The sequence below is a fragment of the Tribolium castaneum genome, chromosome 3 (assembly GCF_031307605.1).
Source record: "Tribolium castaneum strain GA2 chromosome 3, icTriCast1.1, whole genome shotgun sequence".
Lineage (NCBI taxonomy): Eukaryota > Metazoa > Arthropoda > Insecta > Coleoptera > Tenebrionidae > Tribolium > Tribolium castaneum.
Window position 1 is genome coordinate 21,665,187 of NC_087396.1, and position 22,371 is coordinate 21,687,557.

General features: G+C 33.6%; 1 long non-coding RNA gene across 1 annotated transcript; it reads right to left on the minus strand.

Annotated features, from left to right (window-relative positions):
* Nucleotides 1-7,799: 7,799 nt before the first annotated feature.
* LOC107398649 (uncharacterized) lies at nt 7,800-12,448 on the minus strand. The gene is made up of 3 exons (XR_010333451.1): nt 8,146-12,448; nt 8,023-8,099; nt 7,800-7,972 (listed from the first exon to the last, which is right to left on the minus strand). It is a non-coding gene; the product is annotated as an uncharacterized LOC107398649 (long non-coding RNA).
* Between the last annotated feature and the right edge of the window lie 9,923 nt (nt 12,449-22,371).

Sequence of the window (22,371 nt, forward strand, 5' to 3'; positions counted from 1 at the left end):
ATTTTTTAAATTTAATTACCGATTTCGTGCGATTTTTTAGTTTGGCAACGTGTTTTAAACACGTGCCCGCGCGATTTTTTAAATTTAGTCACGTTTTAAACACGTGTCCGCGCCATTTTTAAAATTTAATTACCGATTTCGTGCGATTTTTTAGGTTGGCAACGTGTTTTAAACACGTGCCCGCGCGATTTTTTAAATTTAATTACCGATTTCGTGCGATTTTTTAGGTTGGCAACGTGTTTTAAACACGTGCCCGCGCGATTTTTAAAATTTAATTACCGATTTCGTGCGATTTTTTAGGTTGGCAACGTGTTTTAAACACGTGCCCGCGCCATTTTCTAAATTTAGTCACGCTTTAAACACGTGTCCGCGCCATTTTTTAAATTTAGTCACGTTTTAAACACGTGTCCGCGCCATTTTTAAAATTTAATTACCGATTTCGTGCGATTTTTTAGGTTGGCAACGTGTTTTAAACACGTGCCCGCGCGATTTTTTAAATTTAGTCACGTTTTAAACACGTGTCCGCGCCATTTTTAAAATTTAATTACCGATTTCGTGCGATTTTTTAGGTTGGCAACGTGTTTTAAACACGTGCCCGCGCGATTTTTTAAATTTAATTACCGATTTCGTGCGATTTTTTAGTTTGGCAACGTGTTTTAAACACGTGCCCGCGCGATTTTTTAAATTTAGTCACGTTTTAAACACGTGTCCGCGCCATTTTTAAAATTTAATTACCGATTTCGTGCGATTTTTTAGGTTGGCAACGTGTTTTAAACACGTGCCCGCGCGATTTTTTAAATTTAATTACCGATTTCGTGCGATTTTTTAGGTTGGCAACGTGTTTTAAACACGTGCCCGCGCGATTTTTTAAATTTAGTCACGTTTTAAACACGTGTCCGCGCCATTTTTTAAATTTAGTCACGTTTTAAACACGTGTCCGCGCCATTTTTAAAATTTAATTACCGATTTCGTGCGATTTTTTAGGTTGGCAACGTGTTTTAAACACGTGCCCGCGCGATTTTTTAAATTTAATTACCGATTTCGTGCGATTTTTTAGTTTGGCAACGTGTTTTTAACACGTGCCCGCGCGATTTTTTAAGTTTAGTCACGTTTTAAACACGTGTCCGCGCCATTTTTTAAATTTAGTCACGTTTTAAACACGTGTCCGCGCCATTTTTAAAATTTAATTACCGATTTCGTGCGATTTTTTAGGTTGGCAACGTGTTTTAAACACGTGCCCGCGCCATTTTCTAAATTTAGTCACGCTTTAAACACGTGTCCGCGCCATTTTTTAAATTTAGTCACGTTTTAAACACGTGTCCGCGCCATTTTTTAAATTTAATTACCTATTTCGTGCGATTTTTGAGGTTGGCAACGTGTTTTAAACGCGTGCCCGCGCGATTTTTTAAATTTAATTACCGATTTCGTGCGATTTTTTAGGTTGGCAACGTGTTTTAAACACGTGCCCGCGCCATTTTCTAAATTTAGTCACGCTTTAAACACGTGTCCGCGCCATTTTTTAAATTTAATTACCGATTTCGTGCGATTTTTTAGGTTGGCAACGTGTTTTAAACACGTGCCCGCGCGATTTTTTAAATTTAATTACCGATTTCGTGCGATTTTTTATGTTGGCAACGTGTTTTAAACACGTGCCCGCGCGATTTTTTAAATTTAATTACCGATTTCGTGCGATTTTTTAGGTTGGCAACGTGTTTTAAACACGTGCCCGCGCCATTTTCTAAATTTAGTCACGCTTTAAACACGTGTCCGCGCCATTTTTTAAATTTAATTACCGATTTCGTGCGATTTTTTAGGTTGGCAACGTGTTTTAAACACGTGCCCGCGCGATTTTTTAAATTTAATTACCGATTTCGTGCGATTTTTGAGGTTGGCAACGTGTTTTAAACGCGTGCCCGCGCGATTTTTTAAATTTAATTACCGATTTCGTGCGATTTTTTAGGTTGGAAACGCGTTTTAAACACGTGTCCGCGCCATTTTTTAAATTTAGTCACGTTTTAAACACGTGTCCGCGCCATTTTTTTAATTTAATTACCGATTTCGTGCGATTTTTTAGGTTGGCAACGTGTTTTAAACACGTGCCCGCGCGATTTTTTAAATTTAATTACCGATTTCGTGCGATTTTTGAGGTTGGCAACGTGTTTTAAACGCGTGCCCGCGCGATTTTTTAAATTTAATTACCGATTTCGTGCGATTTTTTAGGTTGGAAACGCGTTTTAAACACGTGTCCGCGCCATTTTTTAAATTTAGTCACGTTTTAAACACGTGTCCGCGCCATTTTTTAAATTTAGTCACGTTTTAAACACGTGTCCGCGCCATTTTTTTAATTTAATTACCGATTTCGAGCGATTTTTTAGGTTGGCAACGTGTTTTAAACACGTGCCCGCGCGATTTTTTAAATTTAATTACCGATTTCGTGCGATTTTTGAGGTTGGCAACGTGTTTTAAACGCGTGCCCGCGCGATTTTTTAAATTTAATTACCGATTTCGTGCGATTTTTTAGGTTGGAAACGCGTTTTAAACACGTGTCCGCGCCATTTTTTAAATTTAGTCACGTTTTAAACACGTGTCCGCGCCATTTTTTAAATTTAGTCACGTTTTAAACACGTGTCCGCGCCATTTTTTTAATTTAATTACCGATTTCGTGCGATTTTTTAGGTTGGCAACGTGTTTTAAACACGTGCCCGCGCGATTTTTTAAATTTAATTACCGATTTCGTGCGATTTTTGAGGTTGGCAACGTGTTTTAAACGCGTGCCCGCGCGATTTTTTAAATTTAATTACCGATTTCGTGCGATTTTTTAGGTTGGCAACGTGTTTTAAACACGTGCCCGCGCCATTTTCTAAATTTAGTCACGCTTTAAACACGTGTCCGCGCCATTTTTTAAATTTAATTACCGATTTCGTGCGATTTTTTAGGTTGGAAACGCGTTTTAAACACGTGTCCGCGCCATTTTTTAAATTTAGTCACGTTTTAAACACGTGTCCGCGCCATTTTTTAAATTTAGTCACGTTTTAAACACGTGTCCGCGCCATTTTTTTAATTTAATTACCGATTTCGTGCGATTTTTTAGGTTGGCAACGTGTTTTAAACGCGTGCCCGCGCGATTTTTTAAATTTAATTACCGATTTCGTGCGATTTTTTAGGTTGGCAACGTGTTTTAAACACGTGCCCGCGCGATTTTTTAAATTTAATTACCGATTTCGTGCGATTTTTTAGGTTGGCAACGTGTTTTAAACACGTGCCCGCGCGATTTTTTAAATTTAATTACCGATTTCGTGCGATTTTTGAGGTTGGCAACGTGTTTTAAACGCGTGCCCGCGCGATTTTTTAAATTTAATTACCGATTTCGTGCGATTTTTTAGGTTGGAAACGCGTTTTAAACACGTGTCCGCGCCATTTTTTAAATTTAGTCACGTTTTAAACACGTGTCCGCGCCATTTTTTAAATTTAGTCACGTTTTAAACACGTGTCCGCGCCATTTTTTTAATTTAATTACCGATTTCGTGCGATTTTTTAGGTTGGCAACGTGTTTTAAACACGTGCCCGCGCGATTTTTTAAATTTAATTACCGATTTCGTGCGATTTTTGAGGTTGGCAACGTGTTTTAAACGCGTGCCCGCGCGATTTTTTAAATTTAATTACCGATTTCGTGCGATTTTTTAGGTTGGCAACGTGTTTTAAACACGTGCCCGCGCCATTTTCTAAATTTAGTCACGCTTTAAACACGTGTCCGCGCCATTTTTTAAATTTAATTACCGATTTCGTGCGATTTTTTAGGTTGGAAACGCGTTTTAAACACGTGTCCGCGCCATTTTTTAAATTTAGTCACGTTTTAAACACGTGTCCGCGCCATTTTTTAAATTTAGTCACGTTTTAAACACGTGTCCGCGCCATTTTTTTAATTTAATTACCGATTTCGAGCGATTTTTTAGGTTGGCAACGTGTTTTAAACACGTGCCCGCGCGATTTTTTAAATTTAATTACCGATTTCGTGCGATTTTTTAGGTTGGCAACGTGTTTTAAACACGTGCCCGCGCCATTTTCTAAATTTAGTCACGCTTTAAACACGTGTCCGCGCCATTTTTTAAATTTAATTACCGATTTCGTGCGATTTTTTAGGTTGGCAACGTGTTTTAAACACGTGCCCGCGCGATTTTTTAAATTTAATTACCGATTTCGTGCGATTTTTTATGTTGGCAACGTGTTTTAAACACGTGCCCGCGCGATTTTTTAAATTTAATTACCGATTTCGTGCGATTTTTTAGGTTGGCAACGTGTTTTAAACACGTGCCCGCGCCATTTTCTAAATTTAGTCACGCTTTAAACACGTGTCCGCGCCATTTTTTAAATTTAATTACCGATTTCGTGCGATTTTTTAGGTTGGCAACGTGTTTTAAACACGTGCCCGCGCGATTTTTTAAATTTAATTACCGATTTCGTGCGATTTTTGAGGTTGGCAACGTGTTTTAAACGCGTGCCCGCGCGATTTTTTAAATTTAATTACCGATTTCGTGCGATTTTTTAGGTTGGAAACGCGTTTTAAACACGTGTCCGCGCCATTTTTTAAATTTAGTCACGTTTTAAACACGTGTCCGCGCCATTTTTTTAATTTAATTACCGATTTCGTGCGATTTTTTAGGTTGGCAACGTGTTTTAAACACGTGCCCGCGCGATTTTTTAAATTTAATTACCGATTTCGTGCGATTTTTGAGGTTGGCAACGTGTTTTAAACGCGTGCCCGCGCGATTTTTTAAATTTAATTACCGATTTCGTGCGATTTTTTAGGTTGGAAACGCGTTTTAAACACGTGTCCGCGCCATTTTTTAAATTTAGTCACGTTTTAAACACGTGTCCGCGCCATTTTTTAAATTTAGTCACGTTTTAAACACGTGTCCGCGCCATTTTTTTAATTTAATTACCGATTTCGAGCGATTTTTTAGGTTGGCAACGTGTTTTAAACACGTGCCCGCGCGATTTTTTAAATTTAATTACCGATTTCGTGCGATTTTTTAGGTTGGCAACGTGTTTTAAACACGTGCCCGCGCGATTTTTTAAATTTAATTACCGATTTCGTGCGATTTTTGAGGTTGGCAACGTGTTTTAAACGCGTGCCCGCGCGATTTTTTAAATTTAATTACCGATTTCGTGCGATTTTTTAGGTTGGAAACGCGTTTTAAACACGTGTCCGCGCCATTTTTTAAATTTAGTCACGTTTTAAACACGTGTCCGCGCCATTTTTTAAATTTAGTCACGTTTTAAACACGTGTCCGCGCCATTTTTTTAATTTAATTACCGATTTCGTGCGATTTTTTAGGTTGGCAACGTGTTTTAAACACGTGCCCGCGCGATTTTTTAAATTTAATTACCGATTTCGTGCGATTTTTGAGGTTGGCAACGTGTTTTAAACGCGTGCCCGCGCGATTTTTTAAATTTAATTACCGATTTCGTGCGATTTTTTAGGTTGGCAACGTGTTTTAAACACGTGCCCGCGCCATTTTCTAAATTTAGTCACGCTTTAAACACGTGTCCGCGCCATTTTTTAAATTTAATTACCGATTTCGTGCGATTTTTTAGGTTGGAAACGCGTTTTAAACACGTGTCCGCGCCATTTTTTAAATTTAGTCACGTTTTAAACACGTGTCCGCGCCATTTTTTAAATTTAGTCACGTTTTAAACACGTGTCCGCGCCATTTTTTTAATTTAATTACCGATTTCGTGCGATTTTTTAGGTTGGCAACGTGTTTTAAACGCGTGCCCGCGCGATTTTTTAAATTTAATTACCGATTTCGTGCGATTTTTTAGGTTGGCAACGTGTTTTAAACACGTGCCCGCGCGATTTTTTAAATTTAATTACCGATTTCGTGCGATTTTTTAGGTTGGCAACGTGTTTTAAACACGTGCCCGCGCGATTTTTTAAATTTAATTACCGATTTCGTGCGATTTTTGAGGTTGGCAACGTGTTTTAAACGCGTGCCCGCGCGATTTTTTAAATTTAATTACCGATTTCGTGCGATTTTTTAGGTTGGAAACGCGTTTTAAACACGTGTCCGCGCCATTTTTTAAATTTAGTCACGTTTTAAACACGTGTCCGCGCCATTTTTTAAATTTAGTCACGTTTTAAACACGTGTCCGCGCCATTTTTTTAATTTAATTACCGATTTCGTGCGATTTTTTAGGTTGGCAACGTGTTTTAAACACGTGCCCGCGCGATTTTTTAAATTTAATTACCGATTTCGTGCGATTTTTGAGGTTGGCAACGTGTTTTAAACGCGTGCCCGCGCGATTTTTTAAATTTAATTACCGATTTCGTGCGATTTTTTAGGTTGGCAACGTGTTTTAAACACGTGCCCGCGCCATTTTCTAAATTTAGTCACGCTTTAAACACGTGTCCGCGCCATTTTTTAAATTTAATTACCGATTTCGTGCGATTTTTTAGGTTGGAAACGCGTTTTAAACACGTGTCCGCGCCATTTTTTAAATTTAGTCACGTTTTAAACACGTGTCCGCGCCATTTTTTAAATTTAGTCACGTTTTAAACACGTGTCCGCGCCATTTTTTTAATTTAATTACCGATTTCGAGCGATTTTTTAGGTTGGCAACGTGTTTTAAACACGTGCCCGCGCGATTTTTTAAATTTAATTACCGATTTCGTGCGATTTTTGAGGTTGGCAACGTGTTTTAAACGCGTGCCCGCGCGATTTTTTAAATTTAATTACCGATTTCGTGCGATTTTTTAGGTTGGCAACGTGTTTTAAACACGTGCCCGCGCCATTTTCTAAATTTAGTCACGCTTTAAACACGTGTCCGCGCCATTTTTTAAATTTAATTACCGATTTCGTGCGATTTTTTATGTTGGCAACGTGTTTTAAACACGTGCCCGCGCGATTTTTTAAATTTAATTACCGATTTCGTGCGATTTTTTATGTTGGCAACGTGTTTTAAACACGTGCCCGCGCGATTTTTTAAATGTAATTACCGATTTCGTGCGATTTTTGAGGTTGGCAACGTGTTTTAAACGCGTGCCCGCGCGTTTTTTTAAATTTAATTACCGATTTCGTGCGATTTTTTAGGTTGGAAACGCGTTTTAAACACGTGTCCGCGCCATTTTTTAAATTTAGTCACGCTTTAAACACGTGTCCGCGCCATTTTTTTAATTTAATTACCGATTTCGAGCGATTTTTTAGGTTGGCAACGTGTTTTAAACACGTGCCCGCGCGATTTTTTAAATTTAATTACCGATTTCGTGCGATTTTTGAGGTTGGCAACGTGTTTTAAACGCGTGCCCGCGCGATTTTTTAAATTTAATTACCGATTTCGTGCGATTTTTTAGGTTGGAAACGCGTTTTAAACACGTGTCCGCGCCATTTTTTAAATTTAGTCACGTTTTAAACACGTGTCCGCGCCATTTTTTAAATTTAATTACCGATTTCGTGCGATTTTTTAGGTTGGAAACGCGTTTTAAACACGTGTCCGCGCCATTTTCTAAATTTAGTCACGCTTTAAACACGTGTCCGCGCCATTTTTTAAATTTAATTACCGATTTCGTGCGATTTTTTAGGTTGGCAACGTGTTTTAAACACGTGCCCGCGCGATTTTTTAAATTTAATTACCGATTTCGTGCGATTTTTTATGTTGGCAACGTGTTTTAAACACGTGCCCGCGCGATTTTTTAAATGTAATTACCGATTTCGTGCGATTTTTTAAAACACTTAAATTGTACATCATTTTTCCACTTACCTTTTTCTTCTATTTTTGTATTTGCCCCCCCAATAAAAGGCACATTTCTCTAGCGTTTATTCATAAAACATAATCAATCACACAAATATATAACAATGTTCAATAATAATTATTGCCAGTTAAAAAAAAATAATTTTTGAAGATCCGGACGAAGAATGTCTTTGAAGTCCTCCGGATCCCGCAGGCCGGCCGCAACCAGTCCGTAAAGCAATCCCTAATAAATAAAAATATAATAAATGCATAAAAAGTAAGTTAAAAACTTACAACACAGACACCAGCTTTTGAGCTCTCAAAATTCATAACTCCAAGCGGAAATTGCAATGGTTAGCACATTTGACGACCTAAGACGATTGTTAATTTTACTTTAACAACTTTAAATTTACTCACTGTTTATTCGTGTTGGGCGAGCAACAGTACGACCCTTGCTTCAAAACATGTGATAAAAATTTCTAACAAACAAAGAAATTATTTATGATTAATAAAAATAAAAATAATAAGAGCTGCATTTACAATCGTCGGATAAATTTATTTATTTATGAAAAAAAAAATAATTGTAACAATTATTGAAATTACACGATACCACGATTAACAGACTTAACCGAAATTTATACGAAAATTGTAAAAGCTGCTCTTGAAGGGATTGAGACTATTTGTCAATGTACATAAAAAACATTGATAAAGTGTCAAAAAAATCCCCCTATGATGGTTAAAATTATACACACACCAAAAATGGAAAAACAAATAAACCGAATCTAAGATTAATGTTACAAAATAAAACAAAAATATTTTCTGTACCCAAAATTACAAACCCAAAACCTCAGTTAATAAAAAAAAAATATACTAAAGGTCGGTTTATATAAGACTAAAATTAGGGTACCAATCAATTTGATCATGTGATCAATCTAAAGTTTGGCTGCAATTAGGTTAATAATGTAAATCGACCTTTATTATATTATAAAAAAAGTTAGAGTTAATTTAAATTAAATTTTTAATTTGCTTCGGAATTGTAACGTTTAAAAACTCCCCACTTAAATGTAAATGTAAAGGAAAGTATGTACTTATAGCAGCATAAATAAGAGACTCGAGCTTTACATTAAAAAAATATCCGCTACTGAAATCAGCCACCAAATTCATTAAATTAACAAAAAAATATTGACAAAAAATCGCTTAAAGTGGAAATAAATGAGAAAGCAATTGCTGACTGTGATTATGTGACACCGTTAAAAAAAACAAAGAGAAAAAACTATAAACGCGCATTACCCATAAAATATTTTATTCTCAGTCCAAATAATTCTTGCTGGTGCCATAATCGGCTAAATGGGCCAGTTGGTGATTTTAAATTGACCCACAATGAAGCATCGAAAGCAATGGTCTCGTGGCACAGTGCAGACACCACCAGGAAAAGGAAACAGTGTGATGATTATAATAAAAGACGGGAATGCCACTCAAACTCATGGCAAACAGGAAAAAAGCAGAGGCGGACGCGATGAAATTCACTGATCTAATTATGATTCTTGGGCTACCTAAGCAATTCTCTTAAATAAACAGGCAATGATTAATTTCCTTTTGTGACCATTTTAATTTTTTTATTTTTTTTAATTTTTTTATTTTTTTCAATTTATTTATTTATTTTTTTTTAATTTTTTTATTTATTTTTTTTTTAATTTATTTTTGTATTTTTTTGTGTGTTTTTTTTTAATGAATGCAAAGCCATCCTAGAGAATGCCTGTATTTAGTGTACTATTTTATGCTCGCAGCATCTCCTCTACATATCTAGGATATGTATTTGCACGACAACTAATACCGTTTATAGGTATGTGTCTATCGAGGAGCATCAGCACGACTAACACACTCAAATTAATGAGATCGAGTCTTTATTCGATTTTACTACGAGCTTAGTACACCAGTGATACATTAACAATTCTAGGGGTTTGCCAATTTTTTTTTTTTTGATCAATTTTAATAAAATTTAGTCATAGGAAAATAATCAGTGCCCACTTATTCAAGAGAATCATACTAACCCACTTTTAAGAAATCATAATTAGATCAGTCAATTCCATCGAATCCAATTTTTTTTATTATTTCCTCCACTTTTTCCCTAACATGCCATGAGTTGGAGCGACATTCACTTATGTCTTCTATTATAATCATCAGATAGTTTCCTTTTCCCAATGGTTCAGCACCATGCTACGAGACCATTTGTTTTCGATGCGACAATGTGAATTAATTCAAAATCCCCGGTTGGCCCAGTAGGCGATAATGACGCAAGCAATAAATTACTTGGAGTGAGGAAAATATCTCATAAGTAAAATTGCATTCATAGCTTTTTCTTCAATGTATTGGAAACAAATTTAATTGACTGACTGCAGTCAGTCAGCATCAGCGGTTACATCTATTACCATTTGAAGCGATATGACGGAGAAGGAAAAGAAAAAAAAAGCAAGACAAGGCGCGGTAAAAATTATGAATTTTGTTGGCTACTTTCGGTAGTGGTAATTTATTTTTTTTATCAAAACACGTGAACTTGAAAACGCAGTACACATACTTCCCTTTTTTATTAAAGGTGTGCTTATCAATACGTACTTGTAGCAAATCGCAAAACGATTTAAATTTAAAAAAATAATTAAAAATAAAAAATAATAATTGCAATAAATAAATTGAAATCGTTAAGCACACCTTTATTAATAAAACCGTACTAATACGTTTATGTAGCATCAAAGACTCTTTTCAAAATTATTTATTGGTACAGAACGTCTCAAAATGAGGGTGGAAATTTATAAAATTAATGTCAAGCCAATGATGCTACAGAAACACCCAAAAGATTCTACTTTCGGTTCACTTTCATAAAAAAAAAACATTGGCATTGGCTTTTATATGTGAGTTGTCATAGTAACCGATTAGTCATTTACATCACAACGGTTTTTATCAAAGTGAACCGAAAATTCAAATTCTAATTCTCGAGTTAAATTAATTCGTTTTCATTTTAATTTGTTTAAATTTTAAATTAAACTGATTCGCGCTTCGAATCGAATTGAAAACGAAAACAAATTATTCTTTAAGTCGGAATTAAAATTTAAATCATTTGTTGTAAACCGGTCTTTAAATGCGCGATCAACTGAATCGTAAACGTAAAACGAGACAAATTAAAATAATTTTCAATTAAATTCTGTCAACCGTCCCTTGATTGCATTCAAATTATTTCGAAAACGTGAATAAATTTGTTTCAAATTGAAAATTAAAATTTAATAAATAAATTAAACCGGCCGTGAGGTGCATTCAAGTTCAAGGTTAATTTGTTTCGTTTCAAAATTAAAGTTCGTTTTCATTTTAATTTGTTTCAATTTAAAAAATACACGGATTCGCGAATTGAATTGAAAACGAAAAGAAATTATTCTTTGAGTCGGAATTAAAATTTAAATCGTTTACTGTAAACCGGCCCTTGATTGCAATCAAATTATTTCGAGTACGTGCATAAATTTTATTTAAATTGTAAATTAAAATTTAATAAATAAATAAAACCGGCCGCTAAATTGAATGCATTCAAGTTCGAGGTTAATTTGTTTCGTTTCGAAATTAAAGTTTAATTCGCGCCCCAATTTAATAAAAGTGTACGGCACGGCACAGAATTACTTTAATTAATTCGTGTCGCGGTCGCAGTTTAATAATTTATTTAATAATTAATTTAACAAACAGACGCACACGCACAAATTACTCTTTAATCGGAATTAAATTTAATTCGTTTGCTGTAAACCGGCTCTTAATTGCAATCAAATTATTTCGAGTACGTGCATAAATTTGATTTAAATTGTAAATTAAAATTTAGTAAATAAATAAAACCGGCCGCTAAATTGAATGCACTCAAGTTCGAGGTTAATTTGTTTCGTTTCGAAATTAAAGTTTAATTCGCGCCCCAATTTAATAAAAGTGTACGGCACGGCACAGAATTACTTAAATTAATTCGTGTCGCGGTCGCGGTTGCGGTCGCAGTTTAATAATTTATTTAATAATTAATTTAACAAACAGACGCACACGCACAAATTACTCTTTAATCGGAATTAAATTTAATTCGTTTGCTGTACACCGGCTCTTGATTGCAATCAAATTATTTCGAGTACGTGCATAAATTTGATTTAAATTGTAAATTAAAATTTAATAAATAAATAAAACCGGCCGCTAAATTGAATGCATTCAAGTTCGAGGTTAATTTGTTTCGTTTCGAAATTAAAGTTTAATTCGCGCCCCAATTTAATAAAAGTGTACGGCACGGCACAGAATCACTTTAATTAATTCGTGTCGCGGTCGCAGTTTAATAATTTATTTAATAATTAATTTAACAAACAGACGCACACGCACAAATTACTCTTTAATCGGAATTAAATTTAATTCGTTTGCTGTAAACCGGCTCTTAATTGCAATCAAATTATTTCGAGTACGTGCATAAATTTGATTTAAATTGTAAATTAAAATTTAATAAATAAATAAAACCGGCCGCTAAATTGAATGCATTCAAGTTCGAGGTTAATTTGTTTCGTTTCGAAATTAAAGTTTAATTCGCGCCCCAATTTAATAAAAGTGTACGGCACGGCACAGAATTACTTAAATTAATTCGTGTCGCGGTCGCGGTTGCGGTCGCAGTTTAATAATTTATTTAATAATTAATTTAACAAACAGACGCACACGCACAAATTACTCTTTAATCGGAATTAAATTTAATTCGTTTGCTGTAAACCGGCTCTTAATTGCAATCAAATTATTTCGAGTACGTGCATAAATTTGATTTAAATTGTAAATTAAAATTTAATAAATAAATAAAACCGGCCGCTAAATTGAATGCATTCAAGTTCGAGGTTAATTTGTTTCGTTTCGAAATTAAAGTTTAATTCGCGCCCCAATTTAATAAAAGTGTACGGCACGGCACAGAATTACTTTAATTAATTCGTGTCGCGGTCGCGGTTGCGGTCGCAGTTTAATAATTTATTTAATAATTAATTTAACAAACAGACGCACACGCACAAATTACTCTTTAATCGGAATTAAATTTAATTCGTTTGCTGTACACCGGCTCTTGATTGCAATCAAATTATTTCGAGTACGTGCATAAATTTGATTTAAATTGTAAATTAAAATTTAATAAATAAATAAAACCGGCCGCTAAATTGAATGCATTCAAGTTCGAGGTTAATTTGTTTCGTTTCGAAATTAAAGTTTAATTCGCGCCCCAATTTAATAAAAGTGTACGGCACGGCACAGAATCACTTTAATTAATTCGTGTCGCGGTCGCAGTTTAATAATTTATTTAATAATTAATTTAACAAACAGACGCACACGCACAAATTACTCTTTAATCGGAATTAAATTTAATTCGTTTGCTGTAAACCGGCTCTTAATTGCAATCAAATTATTTCGAGTACGTGCATAAATTTGATTTAAATTGTAAATTAAAATTTAATAAATAAATAAAACCGGCCGCTAAATTGAATGCATTCAAGTTCGAGGTTAATTTGTTTCGTTTCGAAATTAAAGTTTAATTCGCGCCCCAATTTAATAAAAGTGTACGGCACGGCACAGAATTACTTAAATTAATTCGTGTCGCGGTCGCGGTTGCGGTCGCAGTTTAATAATTTATTTAATAATTAATTTAACAAACAGACGCACACGCACAAATTACTCTTTAATCGGAATTAAATTTAATTCGTTTGCTGTAAACCGGCTCTTAATTGCAATCAAATTATTTCGAGTACGTGCATAAATTTGATTTAAATTGTAAATTAAAATTTAATAAATAAATAAAACCGGCCGCTAAATTGAATGCATTCAAGTTCGAGGTTAATTTGTTTCGTTTCGAAATTAAAGTTTAATTCGCGCCCCAATTTAATAAAAGTGTACGGCACGGCACAGAATCACTTTAATTAATTCGTGTCGCGGTCGCAGTTTAATAATTTATTTAATAATTAATTTAACAAACAGACGCACACGCACAAATTACTCTTTAATCGGAATTAAATTTAATTCGTTTGCTGTAAACCGGCTCTTAATTGCAATCAAATTATTTCGAGTACGTGCATAAATTTGATTTAAATTGTAAATTAAAATTTAGTAAATAAATAAAACCGGCCGCTAAATTGAATGCACTCAAGTTCGAGGTTAATTTGTTTCGTTTCGAAATTAAAGTTTAATTCGCGCCCCAATTTAATAAAAGTGTACGGCACGGCACAGAATTACTTAAATTAATTCGTGTCGCGGTCGCGGTTGCGGTCGCAGTTTAATAATTTATTTAATAATTAATTTAACAAACAGACGCACACGCACAAATTACTCTTTAATCGGAATTAAATTTAATTCGTTTGCTGTAAACCGGCTCTTAATTGCAATCAAATTATTTCGAGTACGTGCATAAATTTGATTTAAATTGTAAATTAAAATTTAATAAATAAATAAAACCGGCCGCTAAATTGAATGCATTCAAGTTCGAGGTTAATTTGTTTCGTTTCGAAATTAAAGTTTAATTCGCGCCCCAATTTAATAAAAGTGTACGGCACGGCACAGAATTACTTAAATTAATTCGTGTCGCGGTCGCGGTTGCGGTCGCAGTTTAATAATTTATTTAATAATTAATTTAACAAACAGACGCACACGCACAAATTACTCTTTAATCGGAATTAAATTTAATTCGTTTGCTGTAAACCGGCTCTTAATTGCAATCAAATTATTTCGAGTACGTGCATAAATTTGATTTAAATTGTAAATTAAAATTTAGTAAATAAATAAAACCGGCCGCTAAATTGAATGCACTCAAGTTCGAGGTTAATTTGTTTCGTTTCGAAATTAAAGTTTAATTCGCGCCCCAATTTAATAAAAGTGTACGGCACGGCACAGAATTACTTAAATTAATTCGTGTCGCGGTCGCGGTTGCGGTCGCAGTTTAATAATTTATTTAATAATTAATTTAACAAACAGACGCACACGCACAAATTACTCTTTAATCGGAATTAAATTTAATTCGTTTGCTGTAAACCGGCTCTTAATTGCAATCAAATTATTTCGAGTACGTGCATAAATTTGATTTAAATTGTAAATTAAAATTTAATAAATAAATAAAACCGGCCGCTAAATTGAATGCATTCAAGTTCGAGGTTAATTTGTTTCGTTTCGAAATTAAAGTTTAATTCGCGCCCCAATTTAATAAAAGTGTACGGCACGGCACAGAATCACTTTAATTAATTCGTGTCGCGGTCGCAGTTTAATAATTTATTTAATAATTAATTTAACAAACAGACGCACACGCACAAATTACTCTTTAATCGGAATTAAATTTAATTCGTTTGCTGTAAACCGGCTCTTAATTGCAATCAAATTATTTCGAGTACGTGCATAAATTTGATTTAAATTGTAAATTAAAATTTAGTAAATAAATAAAACCGGCCGCTAAATTGAATGCACTCAAGTTCGAGGTTAATTTGTTTCGTTTCGAAATTAAAGTTTAATTCGCGCCCCAATTTAATAAAAGTGTACGGCACGGCACAGAATTACTTAAATTAATTCGTGTCGCGGTCGCGGTTGCGGTCGCAGTTTAATAATTTATTTAATAATTAATTTAACAAACAGACGCACACGCACAAATTACTCTTTAATCGGAATTAAATTTAATTCGTTTGCTGTAAACCGGCTCTTAATTGCAATCAAATTATTTCGAGTACGTGCATAAATTTGATTTAAATTGTAAATTAAAATTTAATAAATAAATAAAACCGGCCGCTAAATTGAATGCATTCAAGTTCGAGGTTAATTTGTTTCGTTTCGAAATTAAAGTTTAATTCGCGCCCCAATTTAATAAAAGTGTACGGCACGGCACAGAATTACTTAAATTAATTCGTGTCGCGGTCGCGGTTGCGGTCGCAGTTTAATAATTTATTTAATAATTAATTTAACAAACAGACGCACACGCACAAATTACTCTTTAATCGGAATTAAATTTAATTCGTTTGCTGTAAACCGGCTCTTAATTGCAATCAAATTATTTCGAGTACGTGCATAAATTTGATTTAAATTGTAAATTAAAATTTAATAAATAAATAAAACCGGCCGCTAAATTGAATGCATTCAAGTTCGAGGTTAATTTGTTTCGTTTCGAAATTAAAGTTTAATTCGCGCCCCAATTTAATAAAAGTGTACGGCACGGCACAGAATTACTTAAATTAATTCGTGTCGCGGTCGCGGTTGCGGTCGCAGTTTAATAATTTATTTAATAATTAATTTAACAAACAGACGCACACGCACAAATTACTCTTTAATCGGAATTAAATTTAATTCGTTTGCTGTACACCGGCTCTTGATTGCAATCAAATTATTTCGAGTACGTGCATAAATTTGATTTAAATTGTAAATTAAAATTTAATAAATAAATAAAACCGGCCGCTAAATTGAATGCATTCAAGTTCGAGGTTAATTTGTTTCGTTTCGAAATTAAAGTTTAATTCGCGCCCCAATTTAATAAAAGTGTACGGCACGGCACAGAATTACTTTAATTAATTCGTGTCGCGGTCGCGGTTGCGGTCGCAGTTTAATAATTTATTTAATAATTAATTTAACAAACAGACGCACACGCACAAATTACTCTTTAATCGGAATTAAATTTAATTCGTTTGCTGTACACCGGCTCTTGATTGCAATCAAATTATTTCGAGTACGTGCATAAATTTGATTTAAATTGTAAATTAAAATTTAATAAATAAATAAAACCGGCCGCTAAATTGAATGCATTCAAGTTCGAGGTTAATTTGTTTCGTTTCGAAATTAAAGTTTAATTCGCGCCCCAATTTAATAAAAGTGTACGGCACGGCACAGAATTACTTAAATTAATTCGTGTCGCGGTCGCGGTTGCGGTCGCAGTTTAATAATTTATTTAATAATTAATTTAACAAACAGACGCACACGCACAAATTACTCTTTAATCGGAATTAAATTTAATTCGTTTGCTGTACACCGGCTCTTGATTGCAATCAAATTATTTCGAGTACGTGCATAAATTTGATTTAAATTGTAAATTAAAATTTAATAAATAAATAAAACCGGCCGCTAAATTGAATGCATTCAAGTTCGAGGTTAATTTGTTTCGTTTCGAAATTAAAGTTTAATTCGCGCCCCAATTTAATAAAAGTGTACGGCACGGCACAGAATCACTTTAATTAATTCGTGTCGCGGTCGCAGTTTAATAATTTATTTAATAATTAATTTAACAAACAGACGCACACGCACAAATTACTCTTTAATCGGAATTAAATTTAATTCGTTTGCTGTAAACCGGCTCTTAATTGCAATCAAATTATTTCGAGTACGTGCATAAATTTGATTTAAATTGTAAATTAAAATTTAGTAAATAAATAAAACCGGCCGCTAAATTGAATGCACTCAAGTTCGAGGTTAATTTGTTTCGTTTCGAAATTAAAGTTTAATTCGCGCCCCAATTTAATAAAAGTGTACGGCACGGCACAGAATTACTTAAATTAATTCGTGTCGCGGTCGCGGTTGCGGTCGCAGTTTAATAATTTATTTAATAATTAATTTAACAAACAGACGCACACGCACAAATTACTCTTTAATCGGAATTAAATTTAATTCGTTTGCTGTAAACCGGCTCTTAATTGCAATCAAATTATTTCGAGTACGTGCATAAATTTGATTTAAATTGTAAATTAAAATTTAGTAAATAAATAAAACCGGCCGCTAAATTGAATGCACTCAAGTTCGAGGTTAATTTGTTTCGTTTCGAAATTAAAGTTTAATTCGCGCCCCAATTTAATAAAAGTGTACGGCACGGCACAGAATTACTTAAATTAATTCGTGTCGCGGTCGCGGTTGCGGTCGCAGTTTAATAATTTATTTAATAATTAATTTAACAAACAGACGCACACGCACAAATTACTCTTTAATCGGAATTAAATTTAATTCGTTTGCTGTAAACCGGCTCTTAATTGCAATCAAATTATTTCGAGTACGTGCATAAATTTGATTTAAATTGTAAATTAAAATTTAATAAATAAATAAAACCGGCCGCTAAATTGAATGCATTCAAGTTCGAGGTTAATTTGTTTCGTTTCGAAATTAAAGTTTAATTCGCGCCCCAATTTAATAAAAGTGTACGGCACGGCACAGAATCACTTTAATTAATTCGTGTCGCGGTCGCAGTTTAATAATTTATTTAATAATTAATTTAACAAACAGACGCACACGCACAAATTACTCTTTAATCGGAATTAAATTTAATTCGTTTGCTGTAAACCGGCTCTTAATTGCAATCAAATTATTTCGAGTACGTGCATAAATTTGATTTAAATTGTAAATTAAAATTTAGTAAATAAATAAAACCGGCCGCTAAATTGAATGCACTCAAGTTCGAGGTTAATTTGTTTCGTTTCGAAATTAAAGTTTAATTCGCGCCCCAATTTAATAAAAGTGTACGGCACGGCACAGAATTACTTAAATTAATTCGTGTCGCGGTCGCGGTTGCGGTCGCAGTTTAATAATTTATTTAATAATTAATTTAACAAACAGACGCACACGCACAAATTACTCTTTAATCGGAATTAAATTTAATTCGTTTGCTGTAAACCGGCTCTTAATTGCAATCAAATTATTTCGAGTACGTGCATAAATTTGATTTAAATTGTAAATTAAAATTTAATAAATAAATAAAACCGGCCGCTAAATTGAATGCATTCAAGTTCGAGGTTAATTTGTTTCGTTTCGAAATTAAAGTTTAATTCGCGCCCCAATTTAATAAAAGTGTACGGCACGGCACAGAATTACTTTAATTAATTCGTGTCGCGGTCGCAGTTTAATAATTTATTTAATAATTAATTTAACAAACAGACGCACACGCACAAATTACTCTTTAATCGGAATTAAATTTAATTCGTTTGCTGTAAACCGGCTCTTAATTGCAATCAAATTATTTCGAGTACGTGCATAAATTTGATTTAAATTGTAAATTAAAATTTAGTAAATAAATAAAACCGGCCGCTAAATTGAATGCATTCAAGTTCGAGGTTAATTTGTCTCGCTTCGAAATTAAAGTTTAATTCGCGCCCCAATTTAATAAAAGTGTACGGCACGGCACAGAATTACTTAAATTAATTCGTGTCGCGGTCGCGGTTGCGGTCGCAGTTTAATAATTTATTTAATAATTAATTTAACAAACAGACGCACACGCACAAATTACTCTTTAATCGGAATTAAATTTAATTCGTTTGCTGTAAACCGGCTCTTAATTGCAATCAAATTATTTCGAGTACGTGCATAAATTTGATTTAAATTGTAAATTAAAATTTAGTAAATAAATAAAACCGGCCGCTAAATTGAATGCACTCAAGTTCGAGGTTAATTTGTTTCGTTTCGAAATTAAAGTTTAATTCGCGCCCCAATTTAATAAAAGTGTACGGCACGGCACAGAATTACTTAAATTAATTCGTGTCGCGGTCGCGGTTGCGGTCGCAGTTTAATAATTTATTTAATAATTAATTTAACAAACAGACGCACACGCACAAATTACTCTTTAATCGGAATTAAATTTAATTCGTTTGCTGTAAACCGGCTCTTAATTGCAATCAAATTATTTCGAGTACGTGCATAAATTTGATTTAAATTGTAAATTAAAATTTAGTAAATAAATAAAACCGGCCGCTAAATTGAATGCACTCAAGTTCGAGGTTAATTTGTTTCGTTTCGAAATTAAAGTTTAATTCGCGCCCCAATTTAATAAAAGTGTACGGCACGGCACAGAATTACTTAAATTAATTCGTGTCGCGGTCGCGGTTGCGGTCGCAGTTTAATAATTTATTTAATAATTAATTTAACAAACAGACGCACACGCACAAATTACTCTTTAATCGGAATTAAATTTAATTCGTTTGCTGTAAACCGGCTCTTAATTGCAATCAAATTATTTCGAGTACGTGCATAAATTTGATTTAAATTGTAAATTAAAATTTAATAAATAAATAAAACCGGCCGCTAAATTGAATGCATTCAAGTTCGAGGTTAATTTGTTTCGTTTCGAAATTAAAGTTTAATTCGCGCCCCAATTTAATAAAAGTGTACGGCACGGCACAGAATCACTTTAATTAATTCGTGTCGCGGTCGCAGTTTAATAATTTATTTAATAATTAATTTAACAAACAGACGCACACGCACAAATTACTCTTTAATCGGAATTAAATTTAATTCGTTTGCTGTAAACCGGCTCTTAATTGCAATCAAATTATTTCGAGTACGTGCATAAATTTGATTTAAATTGTAAATTAAAATTTAGTAAATAAATAAAACCGGCCGCTAAATTGAATGCACTCAAGTTCGAGGTTAATTTGTTTCGTTTCGAAATTAAAGTTTAATTCGCGCCCCAATTTAATAAAAGTGTACGGCACGGCACAGAATTACTTAAATTAATTCGTGTCGCGGTCGCGGTTGCGGTCGCAGTTTAATAATTTATTTAATAATTAATTTAACAAACAGACGCACACGCACAAATTACTCTTTAATCGGAATTAAATTTAATTCGTTTGCTGTAAACCGGCTCTTAATTGCAATCAAATTATTTCGAGTACGTGCATAAATTTGATTTAAATTGTAAATTAAAATTTAATAAATAAATAAAACCGGCCGCTAAATTGAATGCATTCAAGTTCGAGGTTAATTTGTTTCGTTTCGAAATTAAAGTTTAATTCGCGCCCCAATTTAATAAAAGTGTACGGCACGGCACAGAATCACTTTAATTAATTCGTGTCGCGGTCGCAGTTTAATAATTTATTTAATAATTAATTTAACAAACAGACGCACACGCACAAATTACTCTTTAATCGGAATTAAATTTAATTCGTTTGCTGTAAACCGGCTCTTAATTGCAATCAAATTATTTCGAGTACGTGCATAAATTTGATTTAAATTGTAAATTAAAATTTAATAAATAAATAAAACCGGCCGCTAAATTGAATGCATTCAAGTTCGAGGTTAATTTGTTTCGTTTCGAAATTAAAGTTTAATTCGCGCCCCAATTTAATAAAAGTGTACGGCACGGCACAGAATTACTTAAATTAATTCGTGTCGCGGTCGCGGTTGCGGTCGCAGTTTAATAATTTATTTAATAATTAATTTAACAAACAGACGCACACGCACAAATTACTCTTTAATCGGAATTAAATTTAATTCGTTTGCTGTACACCGGCTCTTGATTGCAATCAAATTATTTCGAGTACGTGCATAAATTTGATTTAAATTGTAAATTAAAATTTAATAAATAAATAAAACCGGCCGCTAAATTGAATGCATTCAAGTTCGAGGTTAATTTGTTTCGTTTCGAAATTAAAGTTTAATTCGCGCCCCAATTTAATAAAAGTGTACGGCACGGCACAGAATTACTTTAATTAATTCGTGTCGCGGTCGCGGTTGCGGTCGCAGTTTAATAATTTATTTAATAATTAATTTAACAAACAGACGCACACGCACAAATTACTCTTTAATCGGAATTAAATTTAATTCGTTTGCTGTACACCGGCTCTTGATTGCAATCAAATTATTTCGAGTACGTGCATAAATTTGATTTAAATTGTAAATTAAAATTTAATAAATAAATAAAACCGGCCGCTAAATTGAATGCATTCAAGTTCGAGGTTAATTTGTTTCGTTTCGAAATTAAAGTTTAATTCGCGCCCCAATTTAATAAAAGTGTACGGCACGGCACAGAATTACTTAAATTAATTCGTGTCGCGGTCGCGGTTGCGGTCGCAGTTTAATAATTTATTTAATAATTAATTTAACAAACAGACGCACACGCACAAATTACTCTTTAATCGGAATTAAATTTAATTCGTTTGCTGTACACCGGCTCTTGATTGCAATCAAATTATTTCGAGTACGTGCATAAATTTGATTTAAATTGTAAATTAAAATTTAATAAATAAATAAAACCGGCCGCTAAATTGAATGCATTCAAGTTCGAGGTTAATTTGTTTCGTTTCGAAATTAAAGTTTAATTCGCGCCCCAATTTAATAAAAGTGTACGGCACGGCACAGAATCACTTTAATTAATTCGTGTCGCGGTCGCAGTTTAATAATTTATTTAATAATTAATTTAACAAACAGACGCACACGCACAAATTACTCTTTAATCGGAATTAAATTTAATTCGTTTGCTGTAAACCGGCTCTTAATTGCAATCAAATTATTTCGAGTACGTGCATAAATTTGATTTAAATTGTAAATTAAAATTTAGTAAATAAATAAAACCGGCCGCTAAATTGAATGCACTCAAGTTCGAGGTTAATTTGTTTCGTTTCGAAATTAAAGTTTAATTCGCGCCCCAATTTAATAAAAGTGTACGGCACGGCACAGAATTACTTAAATTAATTCGTGTCGCGGTCGCGGTTGCGGTCGCAGTTTAATAATTTATTTAATAATTAATTTAACAAACAGACGCACACGCACAAATTACTCTTTAATCGGAATTAAATTTAATTCGTTTGCTGTAAACCGGCTCTTAATTGCAATCAAATTATTTCGAGTACGTGCATAAATTTGATTTAAATTGTAAATTAAAATTTAGTAAATAAATAAAACCGGCCG